This window comes from Pelobates fuscus, chromosome 12 (assembly GCF_036172605.1).
Source record: "Pelobates fuscus isolate aPelFus1 chromosome 12, aPelFus1.pri, whole genome shotgun sequence".
In the NCBI taxonomy this organism is placed as follows: domain Eukaryota; kingdom Metazoa; phylum Chordata; class Amphibia; order Anura; family Pelobatidae; genus Pelobates; species Pelobates fuscus.
In genome coordinates this window covers 6575499-6600921 of record NC_086328.1, presented here as the reverse complement: position 1 = coordinate 6600921, position 25423 = coordinate 6575499, and the positions used below count along the sequence as shown (strand labels likewise).

The 25423-nt window shown below is 38.7% G+C and overlaps 1 long non-coding RNA gene across 1 annotated transcript; it reads left to right on the top strand.

Annotated features, from left to right (window-relative positions):
- Positions 1–974: 974 nt before the first annotated feature.
- Positions 975–20085, top strand: LOC134579403 (uncharacterized). Its single transcript, XR_010086210.1, has 2 exons — positions 975–1180; positions 19297–20085. It is a non-coding gene; the product is annotated as an uncharacterized LOC134579403 (long non-coding RNA).
- Positions 20086–25423: the final 5338 nt, after the last annotated feature.

The following is a 25423-nucleotide window of genomic DNA, read 5'->3' as shown; positions in this document are numbered from 1 at the left end:
GTGAGTGTGGGTTAGACATGGGCACAGGAGGTCTGAGTGTTGGTCAGACAGGAGCACAGGGGGTCTGAGTGTGGGTCAGACATGGACACAGGGGATCTGAGTGTGGGTCAGACATGGGCACAGGGGGTCTGAGTGTGGGTCAGACAGGAGCACAGGGGGTCTGAGTGTAGGTCAGACAGGAGCACAGGGGGTCTGAGTGTGGGTCAGACATGGGCACAGAGGGTCTGAGTGTGGGTTAGACAGGAGCACAAGGGGTGTGAGTGTGGGTTAGACAGGAGCACAGGGGGTCTGAGTCTGGGTTAGACAGGAGCTCAGGGGATGTGAGTGTGGGATTGACGTAAGCACAGGGGGTCTGAGTGTAGGTCAGACAGGAGCACAGGGGGTCTGAGTGTGGCTCCAGAAGGTAAAGGAGTGTGGAGGAAATTGGCACAGTGACTAAGTATCCAAGTGTTTACCTGACAGACATGTGAGGGTCAGGGTCAAAGTGTGCTTTAATTTGCTTTAAAAAATATGAGGCAATGGGTGAGTGGCTGGATTTCAGAGAATCTCTGAGCGGAGATAATGCGAGTGGGAATTAGGGGATGCCTTAGTCGATGCCTGAGAGGCGGGTAACACAGAGTGTCTGAGGCATCAGATGGATGTCTGACTGGGGTCAGAGGGTTGTTTAAGGGGAGATCAGTGTCTGGAGATAAGAGTTAGTGGGGATTACAGGGTGTCTAATTAGACATCAGAGGATCTCTGAGTGGGGTCAGAGGGGTACCTGAGTGAAGTTCACAGGGTTCCTGAGTGGGGGTCACAGGGTCCCTTATTGGAGTTCACTGGTACCACAGTGTGATCAGAGGGGTCCCTTATTGCAGGTCACAGAGCCCCAGAGTGGGGTCAGAGGGGTCCCTGAGTGCTGGTTGGGGAGGGACTGACCTTGAGGTATTTTAGGGACTGTATTTTGTTTGGCCAAGCACCAGGGCTCCCCCTCCCCGGACAGTGAGCAGGTCCCACCCTCAGCCACCTGCACACAGCGGAGCATTCCATGCGGGCAGGACAGGAGGCGGTGGAGCCTGTACCCAGGATATGCTCTGTGTGTGCCCAGCCTGACTGGGGCTCCTGGCACAGGTGTGAATGGGCCCCTGTCTTCACCGACTCCAGGGTAAGGAGCTTCCGGGCACTTCTTTCCTACACACAGGTAAGAAGGACCCCCAGAACAACTGGATACACTGCCCCAGGGGCCAAACACATGGCTGGATACACTGCCCAGGGGCCCCAGACCTGGCTGCATATGCAAAGCTTAGTGGGAGCAGATATACTTTGTTTCCTATGTCTCACTGTCTCTCTCTGTGTGTGTATAAATAAATATACACACACACACACACATACACATACAGAGAGGGAATGTCTCTATGCATTCATATAGTGTACGTATTTCTAAGTGTATATTTAGATAAAGGGATAGTTTCACTTAGTGTGTACTTTGAACATATTTCTAAGTGTACATACACACGGAGTTTGAAAATACAGACTTTGTGAGTGAATATAATGTATATCTATGTGTGAGTACATGCATATATACACGCAGACACACACACACACACACAGGGAGAGTTTGTATATGAGTGAATACACACACACACACATATATATATGTGTGTGTGTGTATAATATATATATATATATATATATATATATATAATGTGTGTATCTATAATATAGTGTATATGTGTGTATATAATAAAGAGTGTATGTGTGTGTATATAGTGTGTATAACATATATAGTGTATATATAATATATAGTGTGGATGTGTGTATATATAATGTATATGTGTATAATATATAGTGTATATGTGTGTGTATGTGTATAATATATAGTGTATATGTGTGTGTATGTGTATAATATATAGTGTATATGTGTGTGTATAATATATAGTGTGTATGTGTGTATATACAATATATGATATATATATATAACATATAGTGTGTATCTATAATATATAGTGTATGTGTGCATAATACATAGTGTATGTGTGTATATGATATATAGTATATATGTTTATCTGTAATATATAGCGTATGTGTGTATATAATATATAGTATATATGTTTATCTATACTATATCGTGTATATGTATAATATACAGTGTTTATATAGTGTATATATAATATACAGTGTTTATATAGTGTATATATAATATACAGTGTTTATATAGTGTATATGTGTGTATATAATATATAGTATATATGTTTATCTATAATACATAGTGTATATGTGTGTGTGTATAATATATAGTATATATGTTTATCTATACTATATCCTGTATATGTATAATATACAGTGTTTATATAGTGTATATATATATATAATATACAGTGTTTATATAGTGTATATATAATATACAGTGTTTATATAGTGTATATGTGTGTGTGTGTATATATATATAATATACAGTGTTTATATAGTGTATATGTGTGTATATAATATATAGTATATATGTTTATCTATAATACATAGTGTGTGTGTGTGTATATATATATATATAATATACAGTGTTTATATAGTGTATATGTGTGCACTATTATACATATACACGTGTAGTATTTAATCAATAATATGGGATTGCAGGTAATCATTTTTAAATTATTTAATTACAGTCACGTGTACACAACTGTATATTTGTGGGGGGGTTTGCAATTATTTATAAAATGTCTTTCAGCGCTATAGATACCTCCAGCGTCAGCATAGGTTTTCTATCTACACAGATTTATAAAGAAATGTATTTATACCGTGTCAGTATGTATCAATGTGCGAATTTCCTATCGAAATGCCCGTACATTTCTACACTTTATGAAAGAGATAGATAGATAGATTACAGATTAGATAGATAGAATACAGAATGTGCAGTGTGTATATATATGATCCAGGAGTACTGTATTGTTCTCAGTAATTGTAACAATGTGTATTTGGGGTTAGTCTCCGTGTTCCTGTTACTATGTATACGGTGTGCTCTGCCTGGCTGTGTATATAGCACATGGAACATATAGAAGCTAGATTTCTCTATATTACATTGTACACACTGGCTCGGTATATTGTAGCGGTAGGTGCTCCGTACTGTACACGGTATGTATTTTGTATCCCCCCCCTGGCTGGGGCACTAGTCTGGCCCCGAGATTAGCGCACAGGGGGGCTGGGAGGCCACATTATACCCAAACTGCCCCGGACAGTAACTGCTATTCAATAAAAATAATCCGACCTGTGTGTGTAATAGGAAAGGATCTACAACATTAAAGCACATTACAGAGAAATAGACATATTTATACACATTAGATGTACACACAAACAGCACAGACATTTATATACAGAGTGTGCAGATGCATATTACCTATAAACAACGAGCAGACAGAACAATAGACAGATGTTTTGTGTATACTTTGTAATTATATATATGTATATAGACATAACTAAATGCAGTAATGTACATACACATCAATGCAATATAATTGTAATTTATATATATATACACAATTTTATAAACACCTTTCTCTGCATATGTGTATATCTATGTTAAACACACACACACGTTCTTCTTCTATATGATATATTTTAATATGTGTTTATATGTGTGTGTGTATAAATATATTAAAACAATAACTATTACAATTTCAAAATATGTGAGTGTATAAATATACAAATATGATATCTATGTGTGAGTGTATAAATATACTTTTGCAGGTCTACCACAATACAAATATAATATCTATATATGTGTGTAAAAATCTATAAATATAATATCTATATAAATAACTAATATAATATCTATATATGTGTATAAATATATAATATATGTTTAATTTGCTATAAATATATATTGAAAGGAATTAAATGTGTCATATAAACCGATAAGACCCAGTGGGTTTTGTATAAATGGAGCAGGTATAGGGTACCTGCTGTGTGTCAGTAATGTGGGGCACGTAGGGGGGAATATTCGTTTGGGCAGAGGGGTCCTGTGGTAGGAAGGGGTAATATTTCGTTTGTGGAGGGTCCTGGGGCAGGATGGGGTAATATTTCGTTTGTGGAGGGTCCTGGGGCAGGAAGGGGTGATATTTCGTTTGTGGAGGGTCCTAGGGTAGGAAGGGGGTAATATTTCGTTAGTGGAGGGTCCTGGGGCAGAAAGGGGGCAATATTTCGTTTGGGGAGGGTCCCGGGAATGTATAGGGGTAATATTAATTTGGTCAGACAGAGGATAATATTCGTCTGCGGTAGGATCCTGGGCAGACAGGGGGCAATATTCGTCGGGTCATTGTCCAGACAGGTGAGGGGCAATATCTGCTATCAGGTTTTCCTCTCAGTGTATTCTATGAATATTCACGAAGGCCATGCTATAGGGGGTTACTATTTGGGATGATGGCTGATTTGGCGATTTGGTTTATATATAATGATATCGGTGTATATGTGCTGATATCGGTTTATATATAATGATATCGGTGTATATGTGCTGATATCGGTTTGTATATAATGATATCGGTTTATATGGGCTAATATCGGTTTATATATAATTATATCGGTTTATATGGGCTAATATCGGTTTATATATAATTATATCGGTTTATATTTGCTGATATCGGTTTATATATAATGATATCGGTTTATATCGACAGATATCAGATTAAATAGGCTGATATCGGTTTATATTTACTGATATCAGTACCTAATATAGTATAAATAATATTCTATCTGTATCTTTCTGTCTCTTTATAATAGAATAATATAACAAAATATAGAATAGAAGATAAACAGTCGAATTACACGAACCCCCATATTTTGTCCAGTTGTATCTTTCTTTCTAACACGGCTGTCTTGGGCCTTAATTTTATCAATTGCTTCTCAGACACCAAAATCACTGCTTAGTAAATAGGCCAGCCTGTTTGTCTCCTGCCTCACTGTCTCCCCCCTGTACTTAGCAGCACACACTGCGATCTATGCTATCAGTACAGGGATAGAGGGGGTAACTGGACACAGCATGGGGGGTAATGGCACTCAATACACTGTGTGTGTTTAGAATCTAATACAATCAATATATAGAAATTACTAGCTTAGCTCCAATACTGGTACTAAAACTGAAATCTGAACAAACAACCCCCCGAACAGAGAATGGTACATTCTGCAATCATTTCCAGCCATATTAGGGGCAGAGAGCCATCGTGGCCTGGGTATAAACACTGTCACTGGAGGGAATACCAACTCAGTCCTGCCAACCACCATTAGTACTGCAACTACCTCCTCCACATAGGACACAATGTATCGAGATAACTGCAATAATCCAAGTTAATGATCATACACACAGTACATTCACACAGTCACATGGTCACCATACACTACACACACAGTACATGCACACTGTCACCTGGTCAACCATACACTACACACATAGTACATTCACACTGTCACATGGTCACCATACACTACACACACAGTACATGCACACTGTCACATGGTCACCATACACTACACACACAGTACATGCACACTGTCACCTGGTTAACCATACACTACACACACACAGTACACACTGTCACCCGGTAAGTCATACACTACACACACTGTCACATGGTCAGTCATACAATACACACACTTGTGACATGGTCAGTCATACAGTACACACACTGTCACATGGTCAGTCATACAATACACACACAGTACACCCCACACAGCACCCCCCACACACAGCACCCCTCTCACACACACACAGCACCTCCCCCCACACACAGCCCCCCTCCCAGAACCCCCCCACACACAGCACCCCTCTCACACACAGCACCCGCCACACAAACAGCACCCCTCTCACACACACAGCTCCTCCCCACACACAGAGCACCCCTCTCACACACACTGCACCTCCCCCCCCTCACAGCACCTCTCTCACACACACAGCACTCCCCAGGAAAGCCCCCCCCACACGCAGCACCCCTCTCACACAGAGCACCCCCACGCACACGCAGCACCTCCCCGCACACAGAGTACCCCCTCACACACACATCACCCCTCTCTCACACACACAGCGCCTCCCCCCCACACAGCATCCCTCTCACACACAAAGAAACCCCCCCCCCCCCACACACACAGCACCTCCCCTCCACACACAGCCCCCCTCTCACACACAGCACCCCTCTCACACACAGTACCTCTCAGAGACACACATCACCCCTCACACACAGCATTCCACATACACACACTCCGCACCCATACACACAAACACATACACTGCACCCTTCAATGCAGTATGTGTGTGTGTGTGTGTGTGTGTGTGTTTGTGTATGGATTCAGCAGACTGTGTGTATGTATTCAGCAGTCTGTGTGTACTCACCAGTCTGTCTGTATGTGTATTCAGCAGTCTGTATGCATTCAGCAGTCTGTGTGTGTGTATTCAGCTGAATGTGTGTACATATTCAGAAGTCTGTGTGTATTCAGCAGTGTGTGTATTCAGCAGACTGTATGCATTCAGCAGTCTGTGTGTGTGTGTGTATTCAGCTGAATGTATGTACGTATTCAAAAGTCTGTGTGTATTCAGCAGCGTGTGTATTCAGCAGTCTGTATGCATTCAGCAGTCTGTGTGTGTGTGTATTCAACAGAATGTATGTACATATTCAGCAGTCTGTGTGTATGTGTATTCAGCAGTCTGTATGCATTCAGCAGTCTGTGTGTGTTTTCAGCGGAATGTGTGTACGTATAGTATAGTGTGTGGCTATACGGTAACATTACATAACTATAGTATAGTATGTGGCTATACGGTAACATTATATAACTATAGTATAGTATGTGGCTATATGGTAACATTATATAACTATAGTATAGTGTGTGGCTATATAACTATAGTATAGTATGTGGCTATACGGTAACATTATATAACTATAGTATAGTATGTGACTATACAGTAACATTATATAACTATAGTATAGTATGTGGCTATATGGTAACATTATATAACTATAGTATAGTGTGTGGCTATATAACTATAGTATAGTATGTGGCTATACGGTAACATTATATAACTATAGTATAGTATGTGACTATACAGTAACATTATATAACTATAGTATAGTATGTGGCTATATGGTAACATTATATAACTATAGTATAGTGTGTGGCTATATAACTATAGTATAGTATGTGGCTATACGGTAACATTATATAACTATAGTATAGTATGTGACTATACAGTAACATTATATAACTATAGTATAGTATGTGGCTATATGGTAACATTATATAACTATAGTATGTGGCTATATGGTAACATTATATAACGATGGTATAGTATGTGGCTATATGCAGTGGTGTATCTTGGTTTTGTGCTGGCCTAGACAGGACAAGCTCAGACCCCCCCCCCCCCCCCGCGCGCGCCACCCCCACCCAACCCTGCCCCGCCTTCTAAATACACACACATTCACTGACAGATATGCATACACTAGCTAACAGACACACACACACACACACTCGCTAACAGACACACCCACACACTAACAGACACACACACAGTCAGACACACACACACACACACACACAGTCAGACACACACACTAACAGACACACAGAGTCAGACACAAACACTAACAGACACACACAGTAACAGACAGACACAGTAACAGACAGACACACACACACACACTAACAGACACACACAGTCAGACACACACACACTAACAGACACACACACTAAAATACACACACTAACAGACACACACACACACAGTCAGACACACACACTAACAGACACACACACAATGACAGACACACACAGTCAGACACACACACTAACAGACACACACAGTTGGACACACAGTCAGACACACACACTAACAGACACACACAGTCGGACACACAGTCAGACACACACACTAACAGACACACATAGTCAGACACACACACTAACAGACACACACTAACAGACACAAACACACTAACAGACACACACACACTAACAGACACACACAGTCAGACACACACTAACAGACACACACACACACACACACTAACACACTAACAGACAAACAAACACACTAACAGACACACACCGTCAGACACACACACTAACAGACACACACACACTAACAGACACACACACACACTCACATTAATACTCACTTCTCATTTTTTTATTTAAACCCCCCCCCCCAGCCTCTTTACCTTTGGGAATGCTGGGGGGGGGGGAGTTTCTCCCATTCCCTGGTGGTCCAGTGGCTGCAGGGCGGTGCGGGCGGGCGGCTGGCGAGGGAGCACTTTCCCCTGAGCTCTCTGCTCAGCTCCCTCGCGCGCCACCCGCAGAGTGAGGCTGGGAGCCGGAGCCGGAATATGACGTCATATTTCGGCTCCCAGCCTCACTCTGCGGGCGGCGCGAGGGAGCTGAGTAGAGAGCTCAGGGGAAAGTGCTCCTTCGCCAGCGCCACCCGCCAGCCCAGCATGTCAGTTAGCCGCAAGGCTAACAAGGCATTTACCCTGGGCATTTGGGGGCGGCTTTTTTGCCGCCCCCTGGAAAATGCCACCCAAGGCAAATGCCTTGTTTGCCTCGCGGCTACAACGTCCCTAACTATAGTATAGTATGTGGCTATACGGTAACATTATATAACTATAGTATAGTATGTGGCTATACGGTAACATTATATAACTATAGTATAGTATGTGGCTATACGGTAACATTATATAACTATAGTATAGTATGTGGCTATACGGTAACATTATATAACTATAGTATAGTGTGTGGCTATACGGTAACATTACATAACTATGGTATAGTATGTGGCTATACGGTAACATTATATAACTATAGTATAGTGTGTGGCTATACGGTAACATTATATAACTATAGCATAGTGTGTGGCTATACGGTAACATTACATAACTATAGTATAGTATGTGGCTATAAGGTAACATTATATAACTATAGTATAGTAGGTGGCTATACGGTAACATTATATAACTATAGTATAGTATGTGGCTATATGGTAACATTATATAACTATAGTATATTATGTGGCTATACGGTAACATTATATAACTATAGTATAGTGTGTGGCTATACGGTAACATTATATAACTATAGTATAGTACAGGGGTAGGCAACCTACGGCACTAGTGCCATGCACGGCACTCGAGGTGTCTTTCCACGGCACTCAAGGCTGCTAGAGCCAAACAGGGTCTGGCCTATCAGGAGTCTCAGTGAAACTTCAGATATCTGCTAATACAAAGAGGTAGTGAAGGACAATCCTCAATTTATGCATTGCAGCACTTAGAGGAAGTGATCACAGATCACTTCCTCCCAGCACTTGTGAATGGGAATCCACACTGTAGTAGAGCAGCCCACAGCTGATGTTGCAGCTCCTGTCCTTGACCTGTACCTGCCCAAGCTGGTCCCCAGTGGAACCCAGGGAAGCCACCCACACTGCTAGATATACACAGATCTGCAGAATAAACCTCCCCTCATACAAATAATATGAACAGCCCACACCCAAACATACACACAATCCCCACAAACGCAACACCACTAACAATCTACATACATGCACACAATCCCACATGCAGCCTCTCACATGCAAAACCCTAAACAGCCCCCATACACTACCTAACACACAATGTGACATATCCACCCACACACAATTCCACAAGCAGCCCTCATACACAGCCCACATTCATATGTATCATACACGATACCATAAACTACTAATGAACATATACAATATAACAGCTCATATACGCACAAATACAACGATGCAAAGCAATTACAGTATATATAACACAAGCAGAATACGGCAGCATACACACCTCAATTTAAAAAAATAGGATCGGCAGGGCCGTTTGAAGGAATTTGGGGGCCCCAAACAAAATGGACATTACTCCCCCCCTCCCTCTTTATGTTCTTCTCACCTCCCCTTCCCTGTAGCGTGGCCGAGCTCAGGGTGCACTTCCTGTCAGTCCGGCCGGGAACAGGAAACTGAATCTCACGTGGTACCCGGCCAGACAGGAGGAAGAGGAGCTCGGCCACGCTACAGGGAAGGGGAGGTGACGAGAGAGGCAGTGCTGCAGCCGCCTGAGGCTCTCTATAGAGCGCTCAGACGGCTGCAGCCTTATTGGAAGCGCCGGCCCTGCTTGGGGGCCCAGGCCAGCTCGTGGCCCCAAGCAATTGCTTGGTTAGCTTGCCTGGTAGCGACGGGCCTGAGGATCGGCACGCTACGGGACATCACAATCCTATATCGGCACAGTGCTGCTAAAAGGTTGCCTACCCCTGGTATAGTATGTGGCTATATGGTAACATTATATAACTATAGTATAGTATGTGGCTATACGGTAACATTACATAACTATAGTATAGTATGTGGCTATACGGTAACATTATATAACTATAGTATAGTATGTGGCTATACGGTAACATTATATAACTATAGTATAGTATGTGGCTATACGGTAACATTATATAACTATAGTATAGTGTGTGGCTATAAGGTAACATTACATAACTATAGTATAGTATGTGGCTATACGGTAACATTATATAACTATAGTATAGTATGTGGCTATACGGTAACATTACATAACTATGGTATAGTATGTGGCTATACGGTAACATTATATAACTATAGTATAGTGTGTGGCTATACGGTAACATTATATAACTATAGCATAGTGTGTGGCTATACGGTAACATTACATAACTATAGTATAGTATGTGGCTATAAGGTAACATTATATAACTATAGTATAGTAGGTGGCTATACGGTAACATTATATAACTATAGTATAGTATGTGGCTATATGGTAACATTATATAACTATAGTATATTATGTGGCTATACGGTAACATTATATAACTATAGTATAGTGTGTGGCTATACGGTAACATTATATAACTATAGTATAGTATGTGGCTATATGGTAACATTATATAACTATAGTATAGTATGTGGCTATACGGTAACATTACATAACTATAGTATAGTATGTGGCTATATGGTAACATTATATAACTATAGTATAGTATGTGGCTATACGGTAACAATACATAACTTTAGTATAGTATGTGGCTATACGGTAACATTATATAACTATAGTATAGTATGTGGCTACACGGTAACATTACATAACTATAGTATAGTGTGTGGCTATATGGTAACATTATATAACTATAGTATAGTATGTGGCTATATGGTAACATTATATAACTATAGTATAGTATGTGGCTATACGGTAACATTATATAACTATAGTATAGTATATGGCTATACGGTAACATTACATAACTATACTATAGTATGTGGCTATATGGTAACATTATATAACTATAGTATAGTATGTGGCTATACGGTAACAATACATAACTATAGTATAGTATGTGGCTATACGGTAACATTATATAACTATAGTATAGTATGTGGCTACACGGTAACATTACATAACTATAGTATAGTGTGTGGCTATACGGTAACATTATATAACTATAGTATAGTGTGTGGCTATATGGTAACATTATATAACTATAGTATAGTATGTGGCTATATGGTAACATTATATAACTATAGTATAGTATGTGGCTATACGGTAACATTATATAACTATAGTATAGTATGTGGCTATAAGGTAACATTACATAACTATAGTATAGTATATGGCTATACGGTAACATTATATAACTATAGTATAGTATGTGGCTATAAGGTAACATTACATAACTATAGTATAGTATGTGGCTATAAGGTAACATTACATAACTATAGTATAGTGTGTGGCTATACGGTAACATTACATAACTATAGTATAGTATGTGGCTATACAGTAACATTACATAACTATAGTATAGTATGTGGCTATAAGGTAACATTATATAACTATAGTATAGTATGTGGCTATACGGTAACATTACATAACTATAGTATAGTATGTGGCTATACGGTAACATTATATAACTATAGTATAGTGTGTGGCTATACGGTAACATTATATAACTATAGTATAGTATATGGCTATACGGTAACATTACATAACTATACTATAGTATGTGGCTATATGGTAACATTATATAACTATAGTATAGTATGTGGCTATACGGTAACAATACATAACTATACTATAGTATGTGGCTATATGGTAACATTATATAACTATAGTATAGTAGGTGGCTATACGGTAACATTATATAACTATAGTATAGTGTGTGGCTATATGGTAACATTATATAACTATAGTATAGTATGTGGCTATATGGTAACATTATATAACTATAGTATAGTATGTGGCTATACGGTAACATTACATAACTATACTATAGTATGTGGCTATATGGTAACATTATATAACTATAGTATAGTAGGTGGCTATACGGTAACATTATATAACTATAGTATAGTGTGTGGCTATATGGTAACATTATATAACTATAGTATAGTATGTGGCTATATGGTAACATTATATAACTATAGTATAGTATGTGGCTATACGGTAACATTATATAACTATAGTATAGTATGTGGCTATAAGGTAACATTACATAACTATAGTATAGTATATGGCTATACGGTAACATTATATAACTATAGTATAGTATGTGGCTATAAGGTAACATTACATAACTATAGTATAGTATGTGGCTATAAGGTAACATTACATAACTATAGTATAGTGTGTGGCTATACGGTAACATTACATAACTATAGTATAGTATGTGGCTATACAGTAACATTACATAACTATAGTATAGTATGTGGCTATAAGGTAACATTGTATAACTATAGTATAGTATGTGGCTATACGGTAACATTACATAACTATAGTATAGTATGTGGCTATACGGTAACATTATATAACTATAGTATAGTGTGTGGCTATACGGTAACATTACATAACTATACTATAGTATGTGGCTATATGGTAACATTATATAACTATAGTATAGTGTGTGGCTATACGGTAACATTATATAACTATAGTATAGTGTGTGGCTATACGGTAACATTACATAACTATAATATAGTGTGTGGCTATACGGTAACATTATATAACTATAGTATAGTGTGTGGCTATACGGTAACATTATATAACTATAGTATAGTGTGTGGCTATACGGTAACATTACATAACTATAGTATAGTGTGTGGCTATATGGTAACATTACATAACTATAGTATAGTATGTGGCTATAAGGTAACATTACATAACTATAGTATAGTGTGTGGCTATACGGTAACATTACATAACTATAGTATAGTATGTGGCTATACGGTAACATTATATAACTATAGTATAGTGTGTGGCTATACGGTAACATTATATAACTATAGTATAGTGTGTGGCTATACGGTAACATTACATAACTATAGTATAGTGTGTGGCTATATGGTAACATTACATAACTATAGTATAGTATGTGGCTATAAGGTAACATTACATAACTATAGTATAGTGTGTGGCTATACGGTAACATTACATAACTATAGTATAGTGTGTGGCTATATGGTAACATTATATAACTATAGTATAGTATGTGGCTATAAGGTAACATTACATAACTATAGTATAGTATATGGCTATACGGTAACATTACATAACTATAGTATAGTATGTGGCTATACGGTAACATTACATAACTATAGTATAGTATGTGGCTATAAGGTAACATTACATAACTATAGTATAGTATATGGCTATACGGTAACATTACATAACTATAGTATAGTATGTGGCTATAAGGTAACATTACATAACTATAGTATAGTATGTGGCTATAAGGTAACATTACATAACTATAGTATAGTGTGTGGCTATACGGTAACATTACATAACTATAGTATAGTATGTGGCTATACAGTAACATTACATAACTATAGTATAGTATGTGGCTATAAGGTAACATTATATAAATATAGTATAGTATGTGGCTATATGGTAACAGGATATAACTATAGTATAGTATGTGGCTATACGGTAACATTATATAACTATAGTAATGTATGTGGCTATATGGTAACATTATATAACTATAGTATAGTAGGTGGCTATACGGTAACATTATATAACTATAGTATAGTGTGTGGCTATACGGTAACATTACATAACTATAGTATAGTATGTGGCTATACAGTAACATTACATAACTATAGTATAGTATGTGGCTATAAGGTAACATTATATAAATATAGTATAGTATGTGGCTATATGGTAACAGGATATAACTATAGTATAGTATGTGGCTATACGGTAACATTATATAACTATAGTAATGTATGTGGCTATATGGTAACATTATATAACTATAGTATAGTAGGTGGCTATACGGTAACATTATATAACTATAGTATAGTGTGTGTGGCTATACGGTAACATTACATAACTATAGTATAGTATGTGGCTATACAGTAACATTACATAACTATAGTATAGTATGTGGCTATAAGGTAACATTATATAAATATAGTAATGTATGTGGTTATATGGTAACATTATATAACTATAGTATAGTAGGTGGCTATACGGTAACATTATATAACTATAGTATAGTGTGTGGCTATACGGTAACATTACATATAAAAGTATCTCTTGTCTATAGAGCAGTGAGCCTGCTCTACACTTAAAATCCTAGGTGGGGATCATACCACCAACGCTGTCAACATAGAGCAGTGAGCCTGCTCTAGACTTAAAATCCTAGGTGGGGATCATACCACCAACGCTGTCAACATAGAGCAGTGAGCCTGCTCTACACTTAAAATCCTAGGTGGGGATCATACCACCAACGCTATCAACATAGAGCAGTGAGCCTGCTCTACACTTGTGAGTACCACCATTTTTATATTTTATGCATCTACCATTGTTTTATTGAGAGCACTATCTGTGGCTATTTTTATTTCTTCTATGAGCACCTAGACAACTACCAGCGCAGATCAACCTTCACCATATCCCAAAAGTGGGGACTATACCACGATTGTGTGATTTCATGTTACTGTGAGTGATCATATACCGTACGTTAATGTGATTGTATGATTTCATGTTACTGTGAGTGATCATATACTGTTCATTAATGTGATTGTCTGATTTCATGTTACTGTGAGTGTTCATATACCTATGTTAATGTACTGTGTGTGATTTCATGTTACTGTGAGTGATCATATACCGTTCATTAATGTGATTGTATGATTTCATGTTACTATGAGTGATCATATACCGTTCATTAATGTGATTGTATGATTTCATGTTACTGTGAGTGATCATATACTGTATGTTAATGTACTATGTGTGATTTCATGTTACTGTGAGTGATCATATACCGTTCATTAATGTGATTGTATGATTTCATGTTACTGTGAGTGATCATATACTGTATGTTAATGTACTATGTGTAATTTCATGTTACTGTGAGTGATCATATACCGTTCATTAATGTGATTGTATGATTTCATGTTACTGTGAGTGATCATATACTGTATGTTAATGTACTGTGTGATTTCATGTTACTGTGAGTGATCATATACCGTTCATTAATGTGATTGTATGATTTCATGTTACTGTGAGTGATCATATACTGTATGTTAATGTACTATGTGTGATTTCATGTTACTGTGAGTGATCATATACCGTTCATTAATGTGATTGTATGATTTCATGTTACTGTGAGTGATCATATACTGTATGTTAATGTACTATGTGTGATTTCATGTTACTGTGAGTGATTATATACCGTTCATTAATGTGATTGTATGATTTCATGTTACTGTGAGTGATCATATACTGTATGTTAATATGATTGTATGATTTCATGTTATTGCATGTGATTGGACTCTATATTGATGTGGCTCTGAATGATTTCATGTTACTGTATGTGCCCATGTATGTCAGGTCCTGTCTTCAAGCTCAGATTTTAAAACATATGGGTAAAAGGTGTCCTATATTTTGAAGAGTGTGAAGAGTATGTCCTATATTTTTCCATTTTGCAAAAAGTGCGGATTTCAATAGAAATTAACACTTTTATCAATTAACCTGGCTCCACCTATGGTTGTCAATCAGACATCCGGTCCTGTTACTTCCTGGTTTGATTGGCTCAGTGGAGATAAACTCAAGAGGCAGCAATTGCCCAGAGCACCTGCCTTGCAAAGACTTCTCATTGAGCTGCATTGGGAAGCCTGTGATTGGACAGCCACAGAAAATCTGGCTGAGGTTAGAAAGGGAGGGCTTGCTAAGGCAGCGTTTCTGCTACCTTTTTATTTGCTTTAAAAAAAAAAATAAAAAAAAAATACTGTCCATTTCAATGCTTTTACCAAATTAGTTTATATGCTTTGAGAGTAAAATGTTGGCAAAGTAGCAACAGTTGTCCTCTTTTCTCAATTCAGTCTCTAGTGTTTAGAACAGTACTGCCACTTTGCATTGACTGTGCTCTGGCTATATTTTCTTCCCTCGCTGTTTAAATTAGTGTGCACCTGCTATGGGAGAGTGGAACAGCATAATATCGCTCTATGCACATTCTTTGTTACACACGAAGAGAATCCATGTACACAACGTGCCTTAATAAACGGCTTTGTCCATATTTCTAACTGAGAGTCTACCAGGCATGTTTCAGTGGTATTGCTGCTTCCCAGTCGTCCCTGCAGTTTGATAACTTTATGGCAGTTCCAAAATGTTACGTCTGTTATTTGTAATGGAGATGGGGTTACTTTGCCTAGCAGCTGTTACAACAAATAACACATTAAAAGGCATCTAAGCTAGAGAGCCAAATCCTAACTGAATCATTTAATTAGCAAATTCTGACTAATCATTTAACCCCCAACCAAAACATAAAACACTTGGGTTTGTTCACTGAATTGATGAAAATCGAAAACCGAAGTGCAAGATTTAGGCTAAAACAGCCGAGTGGTCAGCATGGCTGAGTTGGAGGATGTTTTCAAATTAACTATTTGGGCCCAGAGTTTGCCAATTGGTTTTCAATTTATGAATGTTTACTGTTTAGTGAATAAGCCGTTTGTGAATGTGTGCATATTATTTCTAAGGAATATAGAAATGTGAAATGCGTTCTGGTTTTGTTAAAAAGTTCTAGTAAATGAAGGTATTCAATGAGGCCCAATATTCATGTTCTGTAGGCCCAAAGACTTGTCCATATTACTTTACTTAAACGGACACTGTAGGCACCATAACACTTTAATCTAATTGAAGTGGCTATAGTGCCTGGAGTCCCCTGGTGCTGTCCCTCCATTCAGTGTGAGACCATTTTTGCACACTATAAAATTGAATAAGGTCCATGCTCACTCACAACCCAGCCACTACTAAAGCAGAGATTACATTATTCCTTAGCCATACCAATTCATACCAGCAATGGGCACTGTGATAGGCTGAAAGCAGTCAGCTGACACTCTCCGTCAATCACAGACATCCACTGCTGATCTGGCTGATGCTTTCTCATTAATCTAAGCAGCGCAGAGGGGAGGAGCTGCCTTGGACTCTTGTTTGGCATTATAATGTTAATAACGGTTTGACACTGAAAGGAAGGACAAAGTCAGGAGACTCCAGAAACCATAACCACCTCAATGACATGAAGCAGTTACAGTGTCTACAGTGTTAATTTAAACCCCTGAAATAGTCCTGGATGTGGACGCCTCCATCTTAACTCCATGTCAATCATTGTTATAAGCTGTGGCTGGCAGTCAGCAAAGAGAAAGCATTGATATGACACTAATATTAGATTAATTTCAATGTTGAGATTGTAACTGTGTGTGCATGTGTGTGTACACAGTTGAGACTGTAACTGTGTGTGCATGTGTCCATAACACTGTGTGTGCCCTTAACTGTGAGTGTCAGTGGTGGTTAATTAAATTTTAAGATGGTGGAGAACCAGACTCCTCCTATAGAATGTTACTCCTCCTAATATAGTACATAGATACTCATACAATACAGAGCACTGAGCATAATACAGATATGCTCACATGATAAAACAAGCTGGGCACAACATAAAGATATCTATAATATACATAGAGATGAGCACAATACAGAGATAATCATACCGAAAACTGAGCTCAGAAAAATAGAGATATAAGAGCTGGGTGCCTGACTGAGATACCTATAAAAAACAGAAGACCGGGAAGACTACAGAGATACACATACACATAAAATACAGATAAATAACACACAGAGCTGAAGACAATAAGGAGATACCATAACTAATGCCACACAGCCATGTGTGCAATACAGAAACACACACATCACATCTCTGTGTTCCTGCTATGATAACCTTCGTTTTCTAGGAAATTTTCTGCTGTTATAAAATATGTCAGCTACTCCATTATCTCTCAGCACACAGTGTGAAGCCATGAAGTGGCTGACCTGGTTAACGGAATCACCAACCATTACAGATAAAAGATTGAAATACAAAATCAGATCAGTCCTCAGAGTCACATCCCCAGTCCTAGAGTTTGAAGTGTCACAACTTTTCAATTAGCCACAGCATGAGCATCTGAGGTTTCGGCTGTAGAGTGACAGAGCAATTGAAATAAGAAGGTAGGTATGTGCAATATGAATTATTATTATGGACAGGCAGCACAGTGCTGTGTGTCAAAAATATCACCCCTGGCTTTATATATATTAATTATATATTTGAGTAACTTCCCTTGTTTAAAAAACCCTTATTTACTGGGGCTATTTGGGCAGAGAAAAATACATTATACACTTAAACTTGGGAGGGGTCAGTAGTTGCGGTTGTGCTCTCCCCGTATTGCTTCCGACATGTCTTCTTGCTTCTGTTTGCTGTGGGCACTGTAACCCTGTAACGTCTGTTCCTCTACCAAATCAGCAGGAAGATCTGGATTGGCTGGCTCATATCATAAAGCATTATAATGTTCATAAATGTGTATGTTATTCTTTGTATAAACAATATAAAGTGGAAAACTATTTCTGGGTTTACACACAATGACCTCGAAGCCTCCTTAGGAATCACTCCTTCCTGATCTTATTTTGCCATGTAATAAACGTATAAATACTCCCTTCTCTTGCATCATTTTAGGACAATTTTGGTTCCTTGCAAGGCCTTTCATCGTTCCACAGTGCAGAAAGCAAGTCTCATTAATCTGAGTAATATAATAATATCTAGCCCCTAGGATGTATTTAGGAATTAGTGGCAGTGTGGATGTCCTTTCCTGGCTAAATGTCTAGATATATGTTATTACTATTATTATCACCATTCCAAGTGTTTATCAATTTGTTCATGTTGTGCCTTGCCCGATCAAGATAAAAAAGCTTTTTAATGTTCATTATGACTTATCATCTCAAAATTTTACATATACTGTGTTTTTTCAGCCAATATTGGCACCATTAGGCTTGTCACTGAAGATTTGTACGTCGTCTGCAACAGTCTCTAGGTAAGTGATACGTGTCAAAGTAACATCCACATGAATGCCAGGACCCAAGGTTTCCCAGCAGAACATTGCCCAGAGCATAACACTGCCTTCTTCCTATAGTGCATCCTGCGGTCAGCTCTTCCCCAGGTAAACGACACCCACCCGACCATCCACCTGATCTAAAAGACATTGTGATTCATCAGACCAAGGAACCTTCTTCCATTGCTCCATTGTCCAGTTCTGATGCTCACGTCCCCATTGAAGATGTTTTCGACGGTGGAAAGGAGTCATCTTGCGCACTCTGACCGGTCTCTGGCCACATGCAGCAAACTACGATACACTGTGTGTTGACACCTTTCTATCATGGACAGCATTAAGTTTTTCTGCAATTTGAGCTACAGTAGCTCTTCTGTGTGATTGGAGCAGACGGGCTACTGTAGATCCACATGTGAATCAATAAGCCCTGGACGCCCGGTTCGCTGGTTGACCTTTCGTCATCTCTTTTTATATGTCCAAACCACTGCATACTGGGAACACACCACAAGACTTGCCATTTGGTGGTGCTCTGACCCAGTCATTTAGCCATCACTATTTGCCACTTGTCAAAGTGATTCAGATCTTTATGCTTGCCCATTTGTCTTGCTTCCAACACCTGAAATTTAAGAACTGACTGTTCACTTGCTGCCTTATATATCACAACCCGTTGGCATGTGCCACTGTAAGAATAAAATCAATGTTATACACTTCACCTGTCAGTGGCTTTAATGTTGTGGTTGATCAGTGTGTAGCCTGTATTTATCATTCCAGCAACAAATGCATTGAACGGTATGTTGTGTCCCTTCCTCATCGACTGTGATGGCTAAATGGCAGTGTGCCCTGTTAGTCAGTCCAGGTATAGCTCAGAGGGTAACTCATTGCAGCCATAGCCAGATCTCTGGCTGTTCAGGTAAAATAACATACCATAGGCCATCTTGGATATAAGCCTTCTAAATCCATGGAATTATGAGAGAGTCTGAGCTGGCTTTGTCTCCCTGTATTGCTGGAGTTGTGCTTGGTTCCCACTCCGACCCCCCAGCCATCACCTGCCTTGCACACACTCCAGGAATGCTCTTTTTGTTTACCTGCCAACGAGCAGACGATGGAAGGGAATGCTGACAGTGTGCACTACTCCTTCACACACCCATTAGGCTTCCCTGGAGCACCCTGTCATGTCTTCTGTGTGTATAGGACTCGACAATAAAGGGAGATCACTCCCAAGACTCTCAGTCATTCCCTATAGCATAGGATTATTGGAAATGATTAATAGCACAGGATGGAATAGAAGTCGTGGACCTTTATATCCCAACACGTGGTGCAGTTTTAGAAAATATCGAAAACAAAAACACTTATACCAAAAACCCTGCAAGAGACACATGTAATGTGCATCTTCTGGCACTTAACCCCTTAAAGACACAAGACATGTGTGACATGTCATGACTCCCTTTTATTCCAGAAGTTGACTTTAGCAGAAACCAAAACAAGAGACACTGTAACCCTGGCCTTGGACTGACATCTGTTGTACAAGCAGTGCCTGGTGTACAAACCAGCCAGAACCAATACAGCAGAGCACATGGTGGTTATCTACCAACGGTCAGGCTGAGAATGATCAATCCCAACAGCAGCTGTTTTGTCAGCAGTTCGATTTAGATGGTTGGCTGAGCTGCATGAGAGTTGCAGAGGCTGTCTGAGTCTGACAGTAATGGTAATTGGTGTGCAAACATATTTTCTTATATCTGTTCTTATCATGTAACTTCAACATTAGGAGTGTCTTTCTTTATATCATATCCCAGAAATCAGAGAGCAAACAGCTCTCTTTAATTCTCAGTAATACATCCCTGCAATCTGCATCCATCCTATATAACAAAATGTTAATTACACTACTGCCTCAATCTCTTGTACTTCAGTAGAATGGACTGTTTGACCAATCAGAGATGAGAACCCACAGTAACTGACCAATCCTGTACAGACTTACATTCTGTTCCTAGTACTCTGACCTGTCTTAGTTGTTGTTCTGGAAGCTAACAGGGCTCACATGGAAGGGGGTAGGTGGAGGAGGGGTCAGAAAGTGGAGTTATACTGTCCCCCTCATTATCCCTAACCTTAGCCGGCAGCTGCAATGCTGAACCCTAACCCTAAAGTCTAAACTTAATTCAACACCTTAATTCTAGCACCAAGTCTAAAAGTAATCCCTAATCTAGCACCAAGTCTAAAACGTATCCCTCACCCTAACCTTAATTCTGACCTCTCACCAACAAACCTAAAACTTATCCCTTCCCTAACCTTAATTCTGACCTCTCACCAACAAACCTAAAACTTATCCCTTCCCTAACCTTAATTCGGACCTCTCACCAACAAACCTAAAACTGGTCCCTAATCCCTAACCTTAATTCTAACCTCTCACCAACAAAATGTATCCCTTCCCTAACCTTAATTCTGACCTCTCACCAACAACCCTAAAACTTATCTCTCACCCTAACCTTAATTCTGACCTCTCACCAACAAACCTAAAACTTATCCCTTCCCTAACCTTAATTCTGACCTCTCACCAACAAACCTAAAACTTATCCCTTCCCTAACCTTAATTCTGACCTCTCACCAACAAACCTAAAACTTATCCCTTCCCTAACCTTAATTCTGACTTCTCACCAACAAACCTAAAACTTATCCCTTCCCTAACCTTAATTCTGACTTCTCACCAACAAACCTAAAACTTATCCCTCACCCTAACCTTAATTCTGACCTCTCACCAACAAACCTAAAACTTATCCCTCACCCTAACCTTAATTTTGACCTCTCACCAATAAACCTAAAACTTATCCCTTCCCTAACCTTAATTCTGACCTCTCACCAACAAACCTAAAACTTATCCCTCACCCTAAACTTAATTCTGACCTCTCACCAACAAACCTAAAACTTATCCCTTCCCTAATCTTAATTCTGACTTCTCACCAACAAACCTAAAACTTATCCCTTCCCTAACCTTAATTCTGACCTCTCACCAACAAACCTAAAACTGGTCCCTAATCCCTAACCTCAATTCTGACCTCTCACCAACAAACCTAAAACTTATCCCTCACCCTAACCTTAATTCTGACCTCTCACCAACAAACCTAAAACTTATCCCTCACCCTAACCTTAATTCTGACCTCTCACCAACAAACCTAAAACTTATCCCTTCCCTAACCTTAATTCTGACTTCTCACCAACAAACCTAAAACTTATCCCTTCCCTAACCTTAATTCTGACCTCTCACCAACAAACCTAAAACTTATCCCTTCCCTAATCTTAATTCTGACTTCTCACCAACAAACCTAAAACTTATCCCTTCCCTAACCTTAATTCTGACCTCTCACCAACAAACCTAAAACTGGTCCCTAATCCCTAACCTCAATTCTGACCTCTCACCAACAAACCTAAAACTTATCCCTCACCCTAACCTTAATTCTGACCTCTCACCAACAAACCTAAAACTTATCCCTCACCCTAACCTTAATTCTGACCTCTCACCAACAAACCTAAAACTTATCCCTTCCCTAATCTTAATTCTGACTTCTCACCAACAAACCTAAAACTTATCCCTCACCCTAATCTTAATTCTGACCTCTCACCAACAAACCTAAAACTGGTCCCTAATCCCTAACCTTAATTCTGACCTCTCACCAACAAACCTAAAACGTATCCCTCACCCTAACCTTAATTCTGACCTCTCACCAACAAACCTAAAACTGGTCCCTAATCCCTAACCTTAATTCTGACCTCTCACCAACAAACCTAAAACTGGTCCCTAATCCCTAACCTCAATTCTGACCTCTCACCAACAAACCTAAAACTTATCTCTTCCCTAACCTTAATTCTGACCTCTCACCAACAAACCTAAAACTTATCCCTCACCCTAACCTTAATTCTGACCTCTCACCAACGACCCTAAAACTTATCCCTCACCCTAACCTTAATTCTGACCTCTCACCAACAAACCTAAAACTTATCCCTTCCCTAATCTTAATTCTGACCTCTCACCAACAACCCTAAAACATATCCCTCACCCTAACCTTAATTCTGACCTCTCACCAACAAACCTAAAACGTATCCCTCACCCTAACCTTAATTCTGACCTCTCACCAACAAACCTAAAGCTTATCCCTTCCCTAACCTTAATTCTGACCTCTCACCAACAAACCTAAAACTGGTCCCTAATCCCTAACCTCAATTCTGACCTCTCACCAACAAACCTAAAACTTATCTCTTCCCTAACCTTAATTCTGACCTCTCACCAACAAACCTAAAACTTATCCCTCACCCTAATCTTAATTCTGACCTCTCACCAACAAACCTAAAACTTATCCCTCACCCTAACCTTAATTCTGACCTCTCACCAACGACCCTAAAACTTATCCCTCACCCTAACCTTAATTCTGACCTCTCACCAACAAACCTAAAACTTATCCCTTCCCTAATCTTAATTCTGACCTCTCACCAACAACCCTAAAACATATCCCTCACCCTAACCTTAATTCTGACCTCTCACCAACAAACCTAAAACGTATCCCTCACCCTAATCTTAATTCTGACCTCTCACCAACAAACCTAAAACTTATCCCTCACCCTAACCTTAATTCTGACCTCTCACCAACAAACCTAAAGCTTATCCCTCACCCTAACCTTAATTCTGACCTCTCACCAACAAACCTAAAGCTTATCCCTTCCCTAACCTTAAATTAATTCTGACCTCTCACTAACAAACCTAAAACTAATCCCTAATACAAAAATATGTCATCATACAATAAGCTGTAATAATACAATACAATGTCATCCCACAATAAGCTGTAACAATACAATATGCTGTAATATTACAATAAGTTGTTATAATACAATAAGATACCATCACACAATAAGTTGTTATAATACAATAAGATACCATCACACAATAAGATGTAATTATACAATAAGAAGTCATCACACAATAAACTGTAATACAATAAGATGTCATCATACAATAAGCTGTAATAATACAATAAGAAGTCATCACACAATAAACTGTAATACAATAAGCTGTAATAATACAATAAGATGCCATCACACAATAAGCTGCAATAATACAATAAGATGTCATCACACAATAAGCTGTAATAATACAACAAGATGTCATCACACAATAAGCTGTAATTATACAATAAGAAGTCATCACACAATAAACTGTAATACAATAAGCTGTAATAATACAATAAGATGCCATCACACAATAAGCTGCAATAATACAATAAGATGTCACCACACAATAAGCTGTAATAATACAATAAGCTGTACTAATACTATAAGATGCCATCACACAATAAGCTGTAATAATACAATAAGATGCCATCACACAATAAGCTGTAATAATACAATATTCTGTAATAATACAATAAGATGCCATCACACAATAAGCTGTAATAATACAATAAGATGTAGTTGTTATGGTACTTTTTGCAGTAAACCAAAATGTTTAAATGTCTATCTGTTCCTGTCCAAATCAATAAAATAAATTGCGTATATACGCTGAAGTAATTAAGTCTGACACACAAGGTTCAGGTTAAAATAACTTCGAGAAAATTTATTGGCAAGTGATTAAAAAGCGGACACGCAGGTCCTTTTAAGAGACATTTTACGTCATCATTGCTGATTAGAATATCAGTAAATAAACATCATTAATTGGATTAATTGTCAAGTGTCGGGATTAGTGTCCACCTATCAATATTATTAATTGGCTCAAAAGACTAAGTGGTTAATCCCGTGTCCACCCACCAAGAGGTGGGATTGTTCTGGACACGGGTGGGGGACAAGGGGTCTTGAGCGTCATTTTACACGGTCGGTGATCTCAGGCCTCGTGGCCAGGTGCAAGGTCTCTTATGAATAGAACATTTCATTACTACTGTGTTCGCATGGCCTTCAAATTATACTTTGTTGCAAATCTAAGGAAAAGTCAGCAATTCCTGTGTTAATCATATCTTTATAGAAAATACAGTCTTTGTTCTATTGTATTAGATGTGCTGGGAAATTCTGTCATGTAA